Source organism: Pelobates fuscus, chromosome 4, assembly GCF_036172605.1.
Source record: "Pelobates fuscus isolate aPelFus1 chromosome 4, aPelFus1.pri, whole genome shotgun sequence".
In the NCBI taxonomy this organism is placed as follows: Eukaryota; Metazoa; Chordata; class Amphibia; order Anura; family Pelobatidae; genus Pelobates; species Pelobates fuscus.
Window position 1 is genome coordinate 103434567 of NC_086320.1, and position 15948 is coordinate 103450514.

The window sequence follows — 15948 nt, forward strand, 5'->3', positions numbered from 1 at the left end:
TCTCTTGCTCTCACTATCCACACGTTGCATCTCATAATTAAAGGGGAATTTTATACTAGTCTTTGGTAGACTAAATTAAGGGAACTCCCTGGGTGGGAGACACGCCTTTGGTAGGCTAAGTAATATGGGACTTATTTGGTAGAAGTCAGGAATACCGGTACCTAAGTTATATTGAATAGATGTACCTGCTTGATGGCCAGGTTTAACCCTAATCCCTGTGCATGACAGTTTGATTGCTTGCTATAAAAATTGCTGTATGGGGGGGCGGAGCTAAGCGCTTGAAGTGGACGGTCACATGGCCGCAAACCTCCGGGCTAGAAAGACTAATAAACAGGTCCTGAGGGCTCACTCACCCGAACTGTACTTACCAAGAATACGCCTGAGACCCGCAGAAACCAAATGGGTCGGAAAAACAAGAAAGCTAAACCCGACAACCCCAGCCAGAATAGGGACATCGGAGAATTGTGGCGGCAAGCGCACGAGGCGGCGGAGGCCAAGATGGCCTACCTGCATGGCGGCTGCTCCGATTTTACAGAAGGGTCGTCGGATGAGGAGGGGAGTGCTTCCACGATGGCCAAACCAGCACCATCAGCGACACAGGCGCCTACTCCAGTGACTATGGAGGCGATTGGGGAGCTAATGGCGGCCTACCACGAAAAAATAGCGGCCGACGTGGCCCTCATAAGAGGAGACATCCAGGGCACAACGGTGAGGCTGAGAGCGGTGGAGGTCTCCTCTGCTGACCACACCACCCAGATAGCAGACCTCGAAGCAGCAGTCCGGGCGCTTCAACAAAAATCATGGCTGCAAGAACAATAAATCTCTGCGCAAGAGGATAGGAGCCGCAGAAAAAACCTAAAGCTCCGGGGTGTAGCCGACTCAATCCCGGAGGAAGAGCTCCCACACTTTGTCAGGCGGCTCCTCACCGAGCTACTGACCCCTAAAACAGCGAAAGCAATCACCCTGGAAGGCCTTTTCCACACACCAAAGCCAGCAAGGGCCCCACCGACTGCCTCGAGGGACCTAATAGTTCAGTTTCAATCCGCTAAAGACAAAAGAGCAGTCCTGGAATCCACAAGAAACCAGACCACTTAACGTTTCGAAGGGATGACCCTCTCCTTTTTTGCTGACCTTTCCGGCGGGAAGCTCGCGTGGAGACGATCCATGCAGGCCTTCACGGCCTTACTAAGACTCCACTATATCAGGTACCGCTGGGGTCCCGGCCGCACCATACATATCGACAAAGGGGAGTCAAAACACGTTGTTCGAGACATGCAAGACGCGGTGGGGACATTGGGCCTACTTGACTTGCCCGCAGGCTCGCTTACACTCACGCCGCACCCAGCAGACCGCAAAAGCACACTCGGAGGTGATGCCGCGAACGCCCCAGAATTTATCCCGCGGGGAAAACCTGCAGACCCGTACGCCAAAGCCACCACTTGAAGACGGATCCCAACAAACGTGAACTCTGCTACAACCGCACTGGAACACAATGCAGAACTATGCGCATTTTGCATGCCACTTAAAATATGACTCCACGACTACCTACTACCAAAACATGTTTATTCTTGTTTTTTTTTTCCTTTATTTCTATTTTTATTTTCATCCTCATTATTGTTTTATTTTTTACTCAGTCCGCGTACGTCAGTACCATTGTTTTTTGTAGTATGACCTATTCCAAAGCGGTCACTAACCTGCCCTTATCGAGCAACCAAGAAGCTATTTGAAGCCAATAATGCCAGCCTGTCCCACACATCACTCATTTGATAGACCGGGACTTAATATGTTGTCATAAATTGCAGACGCCCATTTGCCTCATTAACAACCGTATGTATAGATGTGACTAACTATTCTCCCCAATTAGGCTATAGTATTTGTGCCCCAGGTATACACAGCAGGAGCAACATAACACCGTGCTGTACTTTCCACTTCTCGGAACTAGCAGTACACACATGCTACCGGGGGGCATCTCAAAGTGGCACCAACCTATTATTTTTTTTTATTAGCACCTTTATGTTTTTGCTTTTTTTTTTTTACTTGGTCTGCGTTCATCAGACAAAATGTTCTTGTGTAGAATAACCTATTTCAAATTGGTCACTAACGTGTCCCTCCTGAGTAACCACGAATATGTCTGAAGCCAAAACTGCCAGTTTGTCTCATACATCACTCATTTGATAGACAGAGACTTGAACTGTTGTCATATCTTGCAGTTAATCATATGACTAAATAGCAACTTTATGTGTATGTGTGGATGTCTATCCTCCCCACTAGGGCTATAATGTGTGAGCCCCAGGTATATACCGCATATGTAACACGACACCGTGCTCCCCTTTCCAGTTCCCACATGTGCTACCGGGGAGTATCTCGAGGTGGCCCCAAACCTGCTATGACTGACACAGCACACATAATCCAACAGGGATTGGTGGGGGGAGGCACAATGGGCATTCAATGTATATCATATATATACCTCTCTTTTACTCTTATTTTTCATTTATTTTTCTTTCTCATATATTCTCCTACAGCGACAATGTCGAGGCCGTTGACCTCACCACTTAAAGCGAATGTAACCATTTGCTCCCGATACCACGGTAATTAATATATATCAGGTACACATTCATTGGTCCCCTAGGTTTTAAAAAAAAATGCTTACCCTGGCGGGGAATAAGCGGGTTCATTCTCATGAACAGCACAACTTCATATGCTACTGTCTAACACATAACAATCCTCATAACAATCGCGTGAGAAGAGTACTATCATACACCTACACTGAACCTCAACGAGGGCGTACTATCTATCAGCCTTACAACCCGCACATGTTTCAACTATTATACCAATGTTACTAAGTAAGGGATTTTTGTATATGTTCTCTTTTAAAAAAACAAAACCTCAACGAGGGCGCACTAACTATCAGCCTTACAACCCGCACTTGTTTCAACTATTATACCAATGTTACTAAGTAAGTGATTTTTGTATATGTTCTCTTTTAAAAAAACAAAATGTGCTGTACAATCTGCCATGTCATACAAGGTTATTATGTTGTGAAATAAGCGTGCAGCTGCTGTTGTGGCCCTGCGCGCCTAATGTTCTTTCATGCACATTAAAAATAAAGAATTTAAAAAAAATAAAAATTGCTGTATGGCTATATTGCATAGAGTATAAGTTATGTATATTATATACAATTGATGTACTTGATTTCAAGCCTCTGAGCTCGTGAACAAGTGACAGTCTTGTGGGACCCTCTGCGTTCCAAGCAGGGCCGGTGCAAGGATTTTTGCCGCCCTAGGCAAAAGAAAAATTTGCCGCCCCCCCATGTGACATCACAATGCCCCACCCATATGATCTGCCATATGAACTAACGCCAGTGCTGCACACTGTGTTTACATTAAAAAGCCTGCAGGGACACGCTGTCGCTATAGACACCGGAACCACTTCATTAAGCTGCAGTGGTTCTGGGGACTATAGTGTCCCTTTAATGTGAGCTTAATTAGAGATTAGTGTCACTAATAATATACTAGATTGCCTACTTACAACCAGATGAAGATGGTGATGGGCACTGGCTGCAGTTTCGCTCCACTGGTCTGGTGTAGAACCGGATCTCTGGAGGCTGTTTGTAACTGCGGTCACAAAATTCAATGTTCTGGGAGAACAGGAAGCAGCTCAAGGTCTGGGCCCCAGGGCCTGACGGTGAGTATTCCCATAAGGCCCACCCATAAGTCCACCTATATGTTCCACCCATTAAATTCGCTCACAGGGAGTGTAGTGTGTAGGGGATGTGTTATGTGTTATTGTAGAGGATCTAATGTTTGTGCTTATGGAATGTAGTGTATAGGCATACCACTTTGTGTAGGTGATGCAGTGTGTTTGTGTGTAGTGGAAGCAGTGTGTGTTTGTGGTTGTGTGTAAGGGATCCATTGTGTGAATCTATGTTTGTATGCATAAGGGATGCAAGGTGTGTGTCTGTAAGTGTGTGCATTGAGTGTGTGTAAGAAATGCAATGTTTCTGTGTGTATGTAAGAGAAGCAGTGTGTGTGTGTGTGTGTTTGCATGTGTGTGTAAGGGATGCATTGTGTGTTTCTGTGTATGTATAGGGATGCATTGTGTGTGTGTGCGTGTAGTGTTAAATAGCTCTCCCTTCTGTCCCTTAGAGCTCTCCCCTGCCCCTTAGTGGTCTCTCCTCTCCCCCCACCCTGTGTTTTCCTCACCTCCCCTTCTCCTCATCTCCACTTCTCCTCACCCCCTCTCCTGTGTTCTTCTCACCTCCCCCCATGTCTTCTCACGTCCCCCCTGTGTTCTCCTCACCTTCCCTTCTCCTCACCCCCTCTCCCTGTGTTCTTCTCACTCCCCCCTCCCTGTGTTCTTCTCACCTCACCCCCTCTCCCTGTGTTCTTCTCACCTCACCCCCCCTCCCTGTGTTCTTCTCACTCCCCCGGCCCTCCCTGTGTTCTTCTCGCCTCCCCCTCTCCTCACCCCCTCCCTGCGTTCTTCTTACTCCCCCCTCCCTGTGTTCTTCTTACTCCCCCCTCCCCTCTTCTTCTTACCCCCCTCCCCCTTTCTTCTTACTCCCCCTTTCTTCTTACTCCCCCCTCCCCTCTCCTTCTTACTCCCCCCCTCCCCTCTTCTTCTTACTCCCCCCTCCCCACTTCTTCTTACTCCTCCCCTCCACTTGTCTTCTTCTTACTCCCCTTCCCCCCTTTCTTCTTACTCCCCCTACCCTCTTCTTCTTACTCCCCCCCTCCCCTCTTCTTCTTACTCCCCCCTCCCCTCTACTTCTTACTCCCCCCCTCCACTTGTCTTCTTCTTATTCCCCCCTTTCTTCTTACTCCCCCCACCCCTCTTCTTCTTACTCCCCCCACCCCTCTTCATACTCCCCCTCCCCCCTTCTTAGCCCCCCTCCACTTGTCTTCTTCTTACTCCCCCCTCCACTTGTCTTCTTCTTACTCCCCCCTCCCTTGTATTCTTCTTACTCCCCCCTCCCTTGTTTTCTTCTTACACACCCTCCCTTGTTTCCTTCTTACCCCCCTCCCCTCGTTCTTCTTACCCCCTCCCATTCTTCTTATCTCCCTCCCCTCCCCCAGTTCTTCTACCCCCCCTCCCCCAGTTCTCCTCCTAACCTCACCTCCCCTTCCTGTAGCGTGGCCGAGCTCCTCTCCGGTCCGCGGTACAGGAGTTTCTGTTTCCTGTACCCGGCCGGACTGATAGGAAGTGCACACTAAGTGTGCACTTCCTGTCAGTCCGGCCGGGTCGCGGACCGGAGAGGAGCTGGCCACGCTACAGGGGAGGTGAGGCAATGCGGCAGCCGCCTGAGCGCTCTCTATAGAGCGCTCAGGCGACTGCAACATTGAAAGGGCCGGCGATGGGGGCGCAGGGCGCCCCCTCCTATATGGCGCCCTAGGCGGCTGCCTAGTTCGCCTTATAGGAAGCGCCAGCCCTGGTTCCAAGCAGCTGCTCTTGTTCACTGATTAATCAAGGATACCAATTGGATTGAATTACTCAATTTTAAGCACTTAAACACTTGTGAGTAAGTGACAGTATTGTCGGAAACCTTGCTTCCAAGACAGCTGCTCTTACTCACTGATTAATTGAGAGGTTCAAGAACTGCCTAAGTAGCCCATAAAGGTTGAAAATGGGTACTTCCCAGTCTAAATGTCATCCCTCACCTAACCCAGGTGAAACCTGTATGGAATATGTTGCACGTTGTTCCCCAGTAGGATGGTTTCTGGTAGACCCATGGCTAGATAACCTTCCAGGATGGACAGAGGGTATGAAAAGTAATTTCCCATTTCCTAGAGATGGGTCAAATGATGATTTTCATATGAATATGATCAAGGGATTATGTTTAGGGGATAGAAAGACATTCCCATGGTACGAGGGAGACCCTGGGTGGGACGTATATGAGGAACGGAGGAGAGAATTGGCCCCTCACTTGTATCCTGATGGGAAGAAGGTAAAAGGAAGTAAGAAAAAGAGCAGGGTCGGACACCATCTCGGCCAGCTCCGCGCAACTAGCCCAAATTACACCCCAAAATCTAAGGCATCCTGCCCCATCTGCCATCCCAACCCGACTGACCTGCCTCACGGAGTGGTCCGGCACCCGCCGATGCCATTCTTTCAGCCGCCCAAGCAGTCTAAGGGAAAACGCAGGCCTGGGGCCTACCGCGCACCACAAGCCTACATCCTGGGCGATCTCCTGACTATCTGAAATGCGGGAATCAGCCTGTACGGGTCGGACACCTCGCCCCCGCGCAAACCCTGATGCCAGCAATGGGACGTCGGTCCCAAAAAACGAATACGGCGGCAGAGGGCAGAGATATCAGCTCCATGCTGCAAAGGACGGCACAGGCCAAAACTCCCATGGACGCACAGCAGATTTAAAAGCACTGCTGGCAGACATCCACAAGGTCTGGGCTGCAGACCTCCAGCAACTCAGATTAGACATACAGGCAGTCACAGGCCGAGTAACACAAACAGAAACTAACATCAGCAACATCAACTCTGAACTGACCACACTTAAAGACACAGTCACCCAACTACAGGTCCATCAATCAGCCCTGTCCCTCAGGATGACGGCATTTGAAGACAGACAACGCTGCAACCACATCAAGATAAGGGGCGTCCCTGCCAACATCACAGCAGACGAGCTACCACACTACACCAGGCGACTGCTGGCGACCATTCTACCCCACCCAATGGCCAGGAAACTATCCATTGAAGGAGCACACAGAATACAAGGCTCGCCCACGGCAAAACATGGTCAAATACGGGACGTCATACTCCGCTGCTCTACCGCGCAAGATAAAGCCCACATTATGCTGGCCCTGAAGGATAAAACACAGCTGTCCTTTGAAGGCGCCTCTCTAACCTTTTACCAGGACTTAACACGAGCAACACTGCTATGGCGCAAATCACTAGTCACCTCCCAACTCAGGTCCGCAGGGGTGGTATACAAATGGGGTCCCCCTGGAACTCTGCTAGCTACACACAACGGGACTGTTCGCACGCTAGAATCTGGAGCAAACATACCTACCTTCCTTACATCATTAGGCATAGAAGGCCAGACCGTAAGCGCACCTCGAGACGAGCCACCCAACACATGGGACCAAAAGACCACAACCACGTTCACACCAAGAGCCACCACATCTGGGGAATCTGAACCCTGGCAGGACTGAGCATAATTCACCCTGAAACAACTAGACAAGGCGGCTGAAAACCCATGCAGAGCTCAACGCATCACAATATGTTTTAGAATGTTTTTAACGTTTAATATTTTCAGTTCATGTATATGTTTTTAAGGCGCACAACAGCTAGCTAAGAACGTCCCAAAACTGGGTTAAAAATATAAGGAACCAAGATGGGCCCAAGCACCCCTCCCCCCCTCCCCCCCCTCTGACACAGCAGGGTCTATGCTAGCCGACAGGTACGGGAATTACTAACCCACCTGCCACACAATAAGCTACCCTACTATCACAATCCCTAACAGTTGGCTGCATATGAGCCTGCTCAGCTAGATGTACGTAGCGCTCCACGCATAGCGAATCTATACACACAACTCCTCCAAACCCCTAAGGAACAATCCACACCCCCTATGTAACCACTACGTAGCGCCTATACAGGGGCCTCTCAGCCTCCACCAACCAAACGTAAGCTGACAAACAGCTTAAACTCCCTCAGCACCCGCCGAGACCCTCTCAGACAAACCAACACTACACACGCACCCAATCTAGGCATACCTGACTAACATATAAGATCTATAAACATAATGCAAATCTCCCACTGGAGATTCTTTAACACAATCCCATTATACAAACCACTAAATGTAAAAATGTGCAAGTTTAACGCATAACGTACCTATGTTCAAATACTATTGCGCTTGTGGAAGCTGTTGTGGCTATGCAAGCACTGCTGTAATCCCATGCACAATAAAAATAAAGAATAAAAAAAAAAAAAAGAGCAGGGAGACTAGTCCAAAACACCCACTGTTACCCCCCCATCCCCCCACCCCCCACATCGTCCTATTCCCAGCAACCACCATTTAAACCTCCTAATTACACCCCATACCCACTTTACCCCAGCTTGTCCCCTAATGATGATGAAGACCTGGGATCTATTCTTACTAGTCTCTCAAAGACCCAGGAGGAGTTTAGAGCTCTAACTAATTAAACATCTTAAAGGAGCTACTAAGGCAATAAAGAAATTACTTAAGAAAGCTGGCATGCCCTCAGAGGGCACCCTTGACCCACAGATATGGAAGGAGTTGACTCCGGTGGAGGAGGGAGTGATAGTTTTACTGTTCTTTTCCAACATATATCTATATATTTGTTGATGGTTATGTGTGGGTGGTGTTCTATATATGTTTCACCATAAGAGTTTTATTTGGTATTTAAGGGTGCAGCCCTCTAATCCCATATATCATTATATCTCAGACTATTTCTCCAGTCTCCTATTTCATAAAGTATGAGTTTGTTTTTCTGTTTATATTGTTATGTATTATTTCACATGGGATCTATATGCCTGGTATGATTGTTATGTCTATACCATAAGCCCACTACACTTTCCATGAGAGTGGGATAGTGGGATTGTGTTGCATTGTCTGCATGACGAGCCCTGTATTTTCATACTATTTCCCCTGCCCTGTGTGTTTGTTGCAGAGGATCCATACTGTAAATATATTTTTTGTTTGTAAATTAGAGAGCAACATCTACATTTTCAGCGATCCAACACATGCTTCATTTTGTGCTGTGAGCTAACTTTTCCTTGCTACAGGTACTCTAAAGGATCCAGTGCATAACTTGCTGAATATGCTTTATGATTCTCTGTAGATTAATCTTTGAGGAAATAGTCCCTATCATGACTAATATGTCTCACATTATATGTGTTCTTTTCATTTGTGAAAATCTAAAAATTCTTGTATGGGGATGCTGAGATTTTATTCCTTGTGACCACAACTGTAGACTCCCTGTGTGTTGGGTTTGAGGTTTGGTCAGGTATGTAGTCTGGATCAAAATATCATGGACAAAGGTTGATTCTACGTTTCTCTATGGATCTTGAAACACTCAACTGGATCGATCCATTCAAAGGTTTGCCATGCCTAACATGGTATAGTATAAAAATGTTGAGTCTCTGAGCGTTCTGAGAGATTCGGGTGACACCATGTCTGTGTTATCTGGTCCAAATATTTGCTCAATTTCTATAAGATTTAGGATGATGTAGCTTCATCTAAGAGAGTAATTTTATTGACAGGGTACATATGTTGCTATTAATTAATGCAAGTTTCATACAAATATCTAAGTCAAGAGAGCGCTATATAAAGAGATCCCTTCTTTATAAACAGTACTACGGTAGATTAAGTAATACGTTAATAAAGCAAATACTAAAATAAATCTGATACAAACTAAAATTGATATACCTTACAATAATATGTTCTGAATACAGATGTTATGAGTGTATTTTACTGTGTTGTTTTAAAACATGTTTGAATCAGTTTGTCCCAGTCTGTTGATACAGATAGAAATGCCAGGCTAATAACCTATTGAATAATTGTTTTATTGGCTGTTGAATACTAGCGTGTTGTCCAAGAGCAGTGGGAGTTGGAGTAGTTCTATCAGCTCTGAGAGGCTCTGTTTTGTGGTCTGATGTAATTGTTGCGGTTGCAATAGTTTACTTCCTGTTTCTTAGATCTTTTCTGTTCATTTGCAGAGTTTTGTGATCTATCTTCAATGCTGGTTGTCTGCTTTGCAGAAATTTTCATAATTTTTTTTGGAGGTGTTAGTTTAATTAGTTTAAGACTACATTTGCAATCTATCACGAGCATAGGAACCTACCTTATGTCTAACTGTGTTTCTTCTGAGGGACACAGAGTGTGACATTTATTTACTTATTTTGTTAACTTATTTTGGATTGGTTATGATTTAGTTGTGTGTCCATGAATATGCTTTTTGTAATGGCATGTCTGCTGGGTATCTATTATGCGTATCTACTACGTCTATTGTGTTCTGTTTTGTGAGATGACAACATGTGTGATATTACAATGATTGCTGAGTTTGAGTTAAATGGTTTGTAATAAATTGGTGTGTTATGTGTTTTATTGTACATTGTGTAGGAGGTGAAATGCTGTCCAGCTGGCAAGAATAAAACAATTGCTATCACTCCTGAAGATTAAATAATATGAAATTTTGCAAGAAAAGCGCTTGTTACATCTCACGTGAAAGGGGCCCCGTAAAATTCAGCTGTTCAACTCGTGGATCCACGTTTCCATTTTTCACATTGACTAATCCTGAAAGTCATTCTTTTACTGATAAAAAGGATTAAATGGACAAGGAGATGACTCCCTCATAAAGGAGTACTATTAAGGGAGCAGTGTCTAGCTCAGAGTTAACTCTACTTTTAAAGTGCATTGCATTGGTTTTGTCAAAAGAAAAATTATGATAATCATATAGATTATTGAAAAAAATATATTTTTTAAATGGATGTATAGGTATAGGTATAGGGTTTTTTTCCAAAGTAAGATTCATCTAGTATGCCTCACTGATCATAGGGTAATGATAAAATGTTTTTTTTAATAGAGATCAGACAATTTCTCATTTATAAGTGAGGCAATTCTGATCTACTGATCTACTGTATTATATTTGTATTGGTAAATTGAAAGCATTGAAAGCAGACCCAGAAGAGGATAGATAAATAAATAATATAATAATTTCACAAGGAGCCAAGTTATGGGAAGAGGTCACCTAATTAACTTGCTAACAGGTTTTCTTGATAAGCATATAAAATTTAGCTTTTGTGGTTAGACTTTTTGATACTCAATTTGAACTATGTCCCAACCACATCCTTGCCAGGTACAGGTAGCAATATGCTTTTTAATATTTGCAATATTTTAGTGTTTTCAATATATTCTGACAATGGAAAAGTACCTAACCGCATTTCTGCATTACGCCCATGACCCAGACTGTCAGTATTGCAAACTCTATATAAAGACTTTGCTTTCACTGTTTATGTATACACCCCTAGACAACCGTGCTTTACATACACAATTTAACTATACATTAAACCTTCAAAAGCTTATTAATATTATATCTGTGTGGTACACAAGAAGGGTGGGGGTGGGGGGGGGGGGGGGGTTAGGTAGTCTCGACCTGTATAGGGAATATGCTTCCTCCTTATTCACTTTTGGTCAAACTGTTGGTCTCTGACTGGCCCTCTTTGACCTCAACTAAACTTCTGAGGAAGATTCATGAGAAAGACGCAGCAGGTTGTTTTGATATGAAGGAAGAAGGAAATGGTATGTTGTATCAGTCACAAGGATTGCAACATTGTGATCCTAACCAGGCGAGACAAAGAGATTTAGGAGATTGAATCAGAGAAGTTTTAGAGGCAGAGGTAGAGGACGTGGTCGAGGGTCTAACTTTGGTAGAGGTAACTAACGCACTGTTTTAAATGTGGACAGCAGGGTCACTGGAAAAATGAGTGCCCAAACCCACCCCGACAGTTTCTTCAGTACCAACCACAGCTTCCAACCCATACCCAAACCCAACAACCCCAGCCTAACACAGAGATGGTTCATGTTTTCAATATTTTATATACAGTTTTGGGTGTTAATCCAAGAGTATTGAATTATTTGAGATTATTAAAGTAATTAATTGGGAATATCAAATCAAGGTTTAAGTTTAGGAACAGAGTTTTATTGGGAATTATCCCCATATGTGTATGTTAAGATTATATATATAGATTTCATCAGTTTGTCACTTGCTCGAGAAAGACAGATTGCATAGGTAATAGATTAATTGATGTCGTATTGATCCTTGTGTTTGTATGATTGTAGAGACCGTCCTGGAGTGTTCGTGCCGCCTGATGTTTGGGACTATACACCAATCTCTCTGGCTGACCCTGCACTACCTATTTTGCAATTAAATCTGTTTGGTCAATGTAACAGACCGTTTTGCACACAAGAGGTTAAAAAGCGTTTAGGCGATATTCCCCTTTTCAGATGCACAGACAGCTACTGCAATCATCAATCTCCCGAACTGCAAACACATGAATTCACCAATCTCCCGAACTGCAAACACATGAATTCACCAATCTCACGAACTAGAACCAGGGGAATGCTCCAAACTCCCGAACAAGAAACACACGAATGCTGTAAACAACCGAACAGGAAAAACCATAAGAACAGTTTACACTCCTGGCAGTCACACTGTAACAGCATACAATCCAATTCCCCCCAAGAACGAGACGACACTTTGTTTGAGGGTCAAGCAGAACTGATTTACTGGGGCTACCTGCCCGGCTTTAATGCAGGTCTCCCACCTGGTGGACACTCCCCTAGGGGACCAGATGGAAGACTGGGAAACATATTGGACATTGACCAATCACAAGCTTACAATCCCACAATGCATCACAATCCCTCCTCTCTGTCCTGGAGATAATTGGGAAGTAATCCAATTATCTCCAAGGACAGAGGCAAAACTCCATTAACCACATGGCAGACAAAGGACAATAAAAGACATTAAAATACATACTGTTACATTTATCACATAGAACATACACATTCTACCTATCCCCAGAGAGCTTAGGTCTGAGCGCACGTTATTACCGAATGGCACTCAGATCACATACATACAATTCAATCACCATGGAGCCAAAGTCTTTCATACAGTCTTTCAGCATACGGCTGGGCTCCATGGCATAGCTATCTGGGGTAGCATAGGTTAAACAGTAAAGTACCGAATGGACCGTTTTTAGGATAATTGACTGCAGGTAGGAGAAGGGAGGTCGGCGGCTCACCGGCTTTCGCGACTTTAACAGTCCGCAGAAAGGCATGAACTAGCCTTTCTAAAGGGAAAAATAACAGCGAAAACACGGGGCCATAGTCCAGCGGCAGGAGGCGGGCGAGCAGGCTCCTCCAGTGGCCAGTGACGAGGCTGGTTCCACCACAGTCAAAATCCATGCAGGCCGAAGGAACTGAGATGCTTACTTTTGAGAACATAAACTAACTTGGAAAGTCCTGAAGGTGCAGTGCTGTCTAATGCCGCTGGTTCTGTATTAACCCTTTCAACAATTGGGGAGTTGCACAGAGCATTGTGGTGAACATCCAGCAAACAAAAGAAGAACTAAGAACTATGTGGAAGCTGACATTGTCTTGTTGTCAGCCAGATGGCTACCCATTATGGAACAAAATGTATGGTGTCCAAATTTATACTCCTTGAAGGACTTATTCTATTTTTCTGAACTATGCTGAACTATTGAACTACTTTGATATTTTTTATTTTTTGTAGAGTTAGCCGGAGAGAGATGAAGTGTTAGCTGACCCAGGGAAGGATGTAGTATGTGTTGTTGATGTATGTTCAGTGTGCCAAGGATGGATTCCCATGTTTTGAGGAACTGAGTGTGGATATGACCGGTTTTGACTGGACCGTTGGAATAGGGACATAATTAGGAGACATAGGATGCAAGGTCCTGGTTGGAATTATTGTCAGAACTGCAAGCTAGAATATAATTTCTCTCATGATTTAATATGTAAGTGGGCCTTTTCAATCAATCAAGAAGTGTTTCCCAATTTCTCCCGATGCCCAAGCTGCTCACAGGTGCGGGTATCATAAGTCACAAGTGGTGTCAACTTGAGGGATGACATGTCTATACAGTTGTGGCCCCTCCTCAGGGTTTCCCCAGATGTGCTTTTTGTCACTGTTTTTTTTCTTTTTACCTGGCCCCAGAACACTGGGTGGACTGGTAATCCTAGACCCTGGTCCACGGACAAGGGATGGGTATTTTTCCCACTTTGTCTATATGCATTCACGTTGTGAACGAAGGAGGGAAACCAAACTGTTGGGAATAATACTGTAACAGCACCCCGGGTATAGAAGGGGTTAATGCCGCCAAACCTGTTCCTTTTCCCGAATGCGAAGTCAGCTACCGAACACTCCTAAGCACCGAACAGGAAACACACAAATAATCCCCCCAAGTACGAGACGAGACTCTGTATTGAGGGTCAAGCAGGATCTGTTTAATGGGGCTACATGTCAGCCTTTCATGTAGGTCTTCCAGCAAGGGACACTCCCATAGGAACCTTGTGGAAGACTGAGACAGTTTTGTACAGCAACCAATCACATACATTTACAGTAATAAGCACTCCCACCTGAACAGTACAACTCCTCCTCTCTATCCTGGAGATAATTGGGTTAAGTGCTAGAAGTAACTAAATTACGTCCAGGGATAGAGAATATCCTCCATTTTATATCAACAGTAAAAACACATGAAAATATATATTTCCAAATGTACCGAATAGAATCCCCACATTCTGAGCGCTCAATATAACCGAATAGCGCTCAGATCCCATACGTGTAGTTCAATCGCCATGGAGCTAAAGTCTTGTACAGGGTGCTTTCGACTAAATGAATAAGCTCCATGGGATAGCTATCTGGGGCAGTTGTGTTCGTAAATTGTCACTTTACCGAACAGCACGGCATTCGTATGAACCTTGGACAGAACAATGAAGGGTCAGTGATTTCAGCGGTGTTCGTGGGAAGCAGAGTCGGAAATTAGTTCCATGAGTTAGTCGACGAAGATGGCCACCGCCACGTGTTCGTACATACCCAGTCGTCCGTTCGGGAGTTGGAAGTGTCTGCGGTTAACCACAATGTTAATGAGGGCAGAAAGGTTAACGAGCAGCACACTTCCCTGCTGGATGGCCTGCCATTCGGTAGTTCATTCGTATTTAAGTGAATGAAAGCAAAACCATACGAACAACCGGCAAATACCGAACAAACAGACGAAACAGTAGTAATCCAAAAGGCAGAGAGGTCTGCCACAAATACACTTTGCCTATATTGACCCAAGGCTCCAGCTACAGATGACCGGATGTTCAGACTGTTTAGAATTGGCTAACTTGGAGCATGTCAGCTATTTGAAATAATATATTTTGTATTTATACAATGCTTAGTGAAAATACCTCTAGCTATAAACTTTCCAGTCTCAGAGCTTTTTTGCTGTTTTCTATTTCTGTAATTCTAACTGCGTAGTAGCATATCTATTTTATGAGTGCGTAGTAACTTTTTATTTCAGCTGCGTATTTAAACTGAAACTATAATGAGTACTCCCCCATTACACCTGCAAGCTAGCTATAGGATAAGATATGTTGAGATAAGATTGATTAATTATGTTATTATTGGATAATGTTTATAAGACCACCCCTGTTTCCTCTTGAACATAGCCTGTTTCACGGCCTATTAAATGTTAGGAATCCCAGGCTGTCAGGATCGTGACAGGGATCCAACACGCAGAATGCAAACAGGAGAAGGTACGTATACCGGACATTAGAATGGCCGGACTAACGTAAGGAGTAGGCAAAGAATGGTCAGAGACAAGCCGAGGTCGAGGGAACGAGAGAGCAGGTAAGCGAGAGACAAGCTGAGTCAAAAGGATAAGAGAAGTAAGCAGGGTCGAAAATACAAAGCCGAATCAATAACCAAATACACAAGAGAAATAAGAGCACTGAGTGACCAGACTAGCTAGAACCACGACAGGGCAATGAATCATTGCAAATACAACTCTTTTATACCTTGGTTCTTTAATTGTTGGCCACGCCCCCAAAATGTCCTGATTTGCGGTTTCTGGCGGGTCGTGACGTGATTGACGTTGGCTAATGAGCGCCGCGTCATAAAAGGAGGCGGAGCTATCGCGGCCGGCGTGTAAACGGCCGGAGAGGCTCAAGAGATCGGGCGTACCAGCCCCCTTTTGAGGAAAAACGTCTAGGTGTCTAACCTCCTCTGAGGTAGACACCACAGGTACCATGACACAGGCATAGCACTGTATAATAACAGAGTAATTAATGCCCTAGCCTGTTCCCTCGCAAATAAGGTTTCAATACGACATCCCAGGCCCTAGAGTAACTTCTTGCCAGATACCCAGACCAATAGAAAGGCAATCCTTGAGAATAGGGCGGCCATAGACTATCTT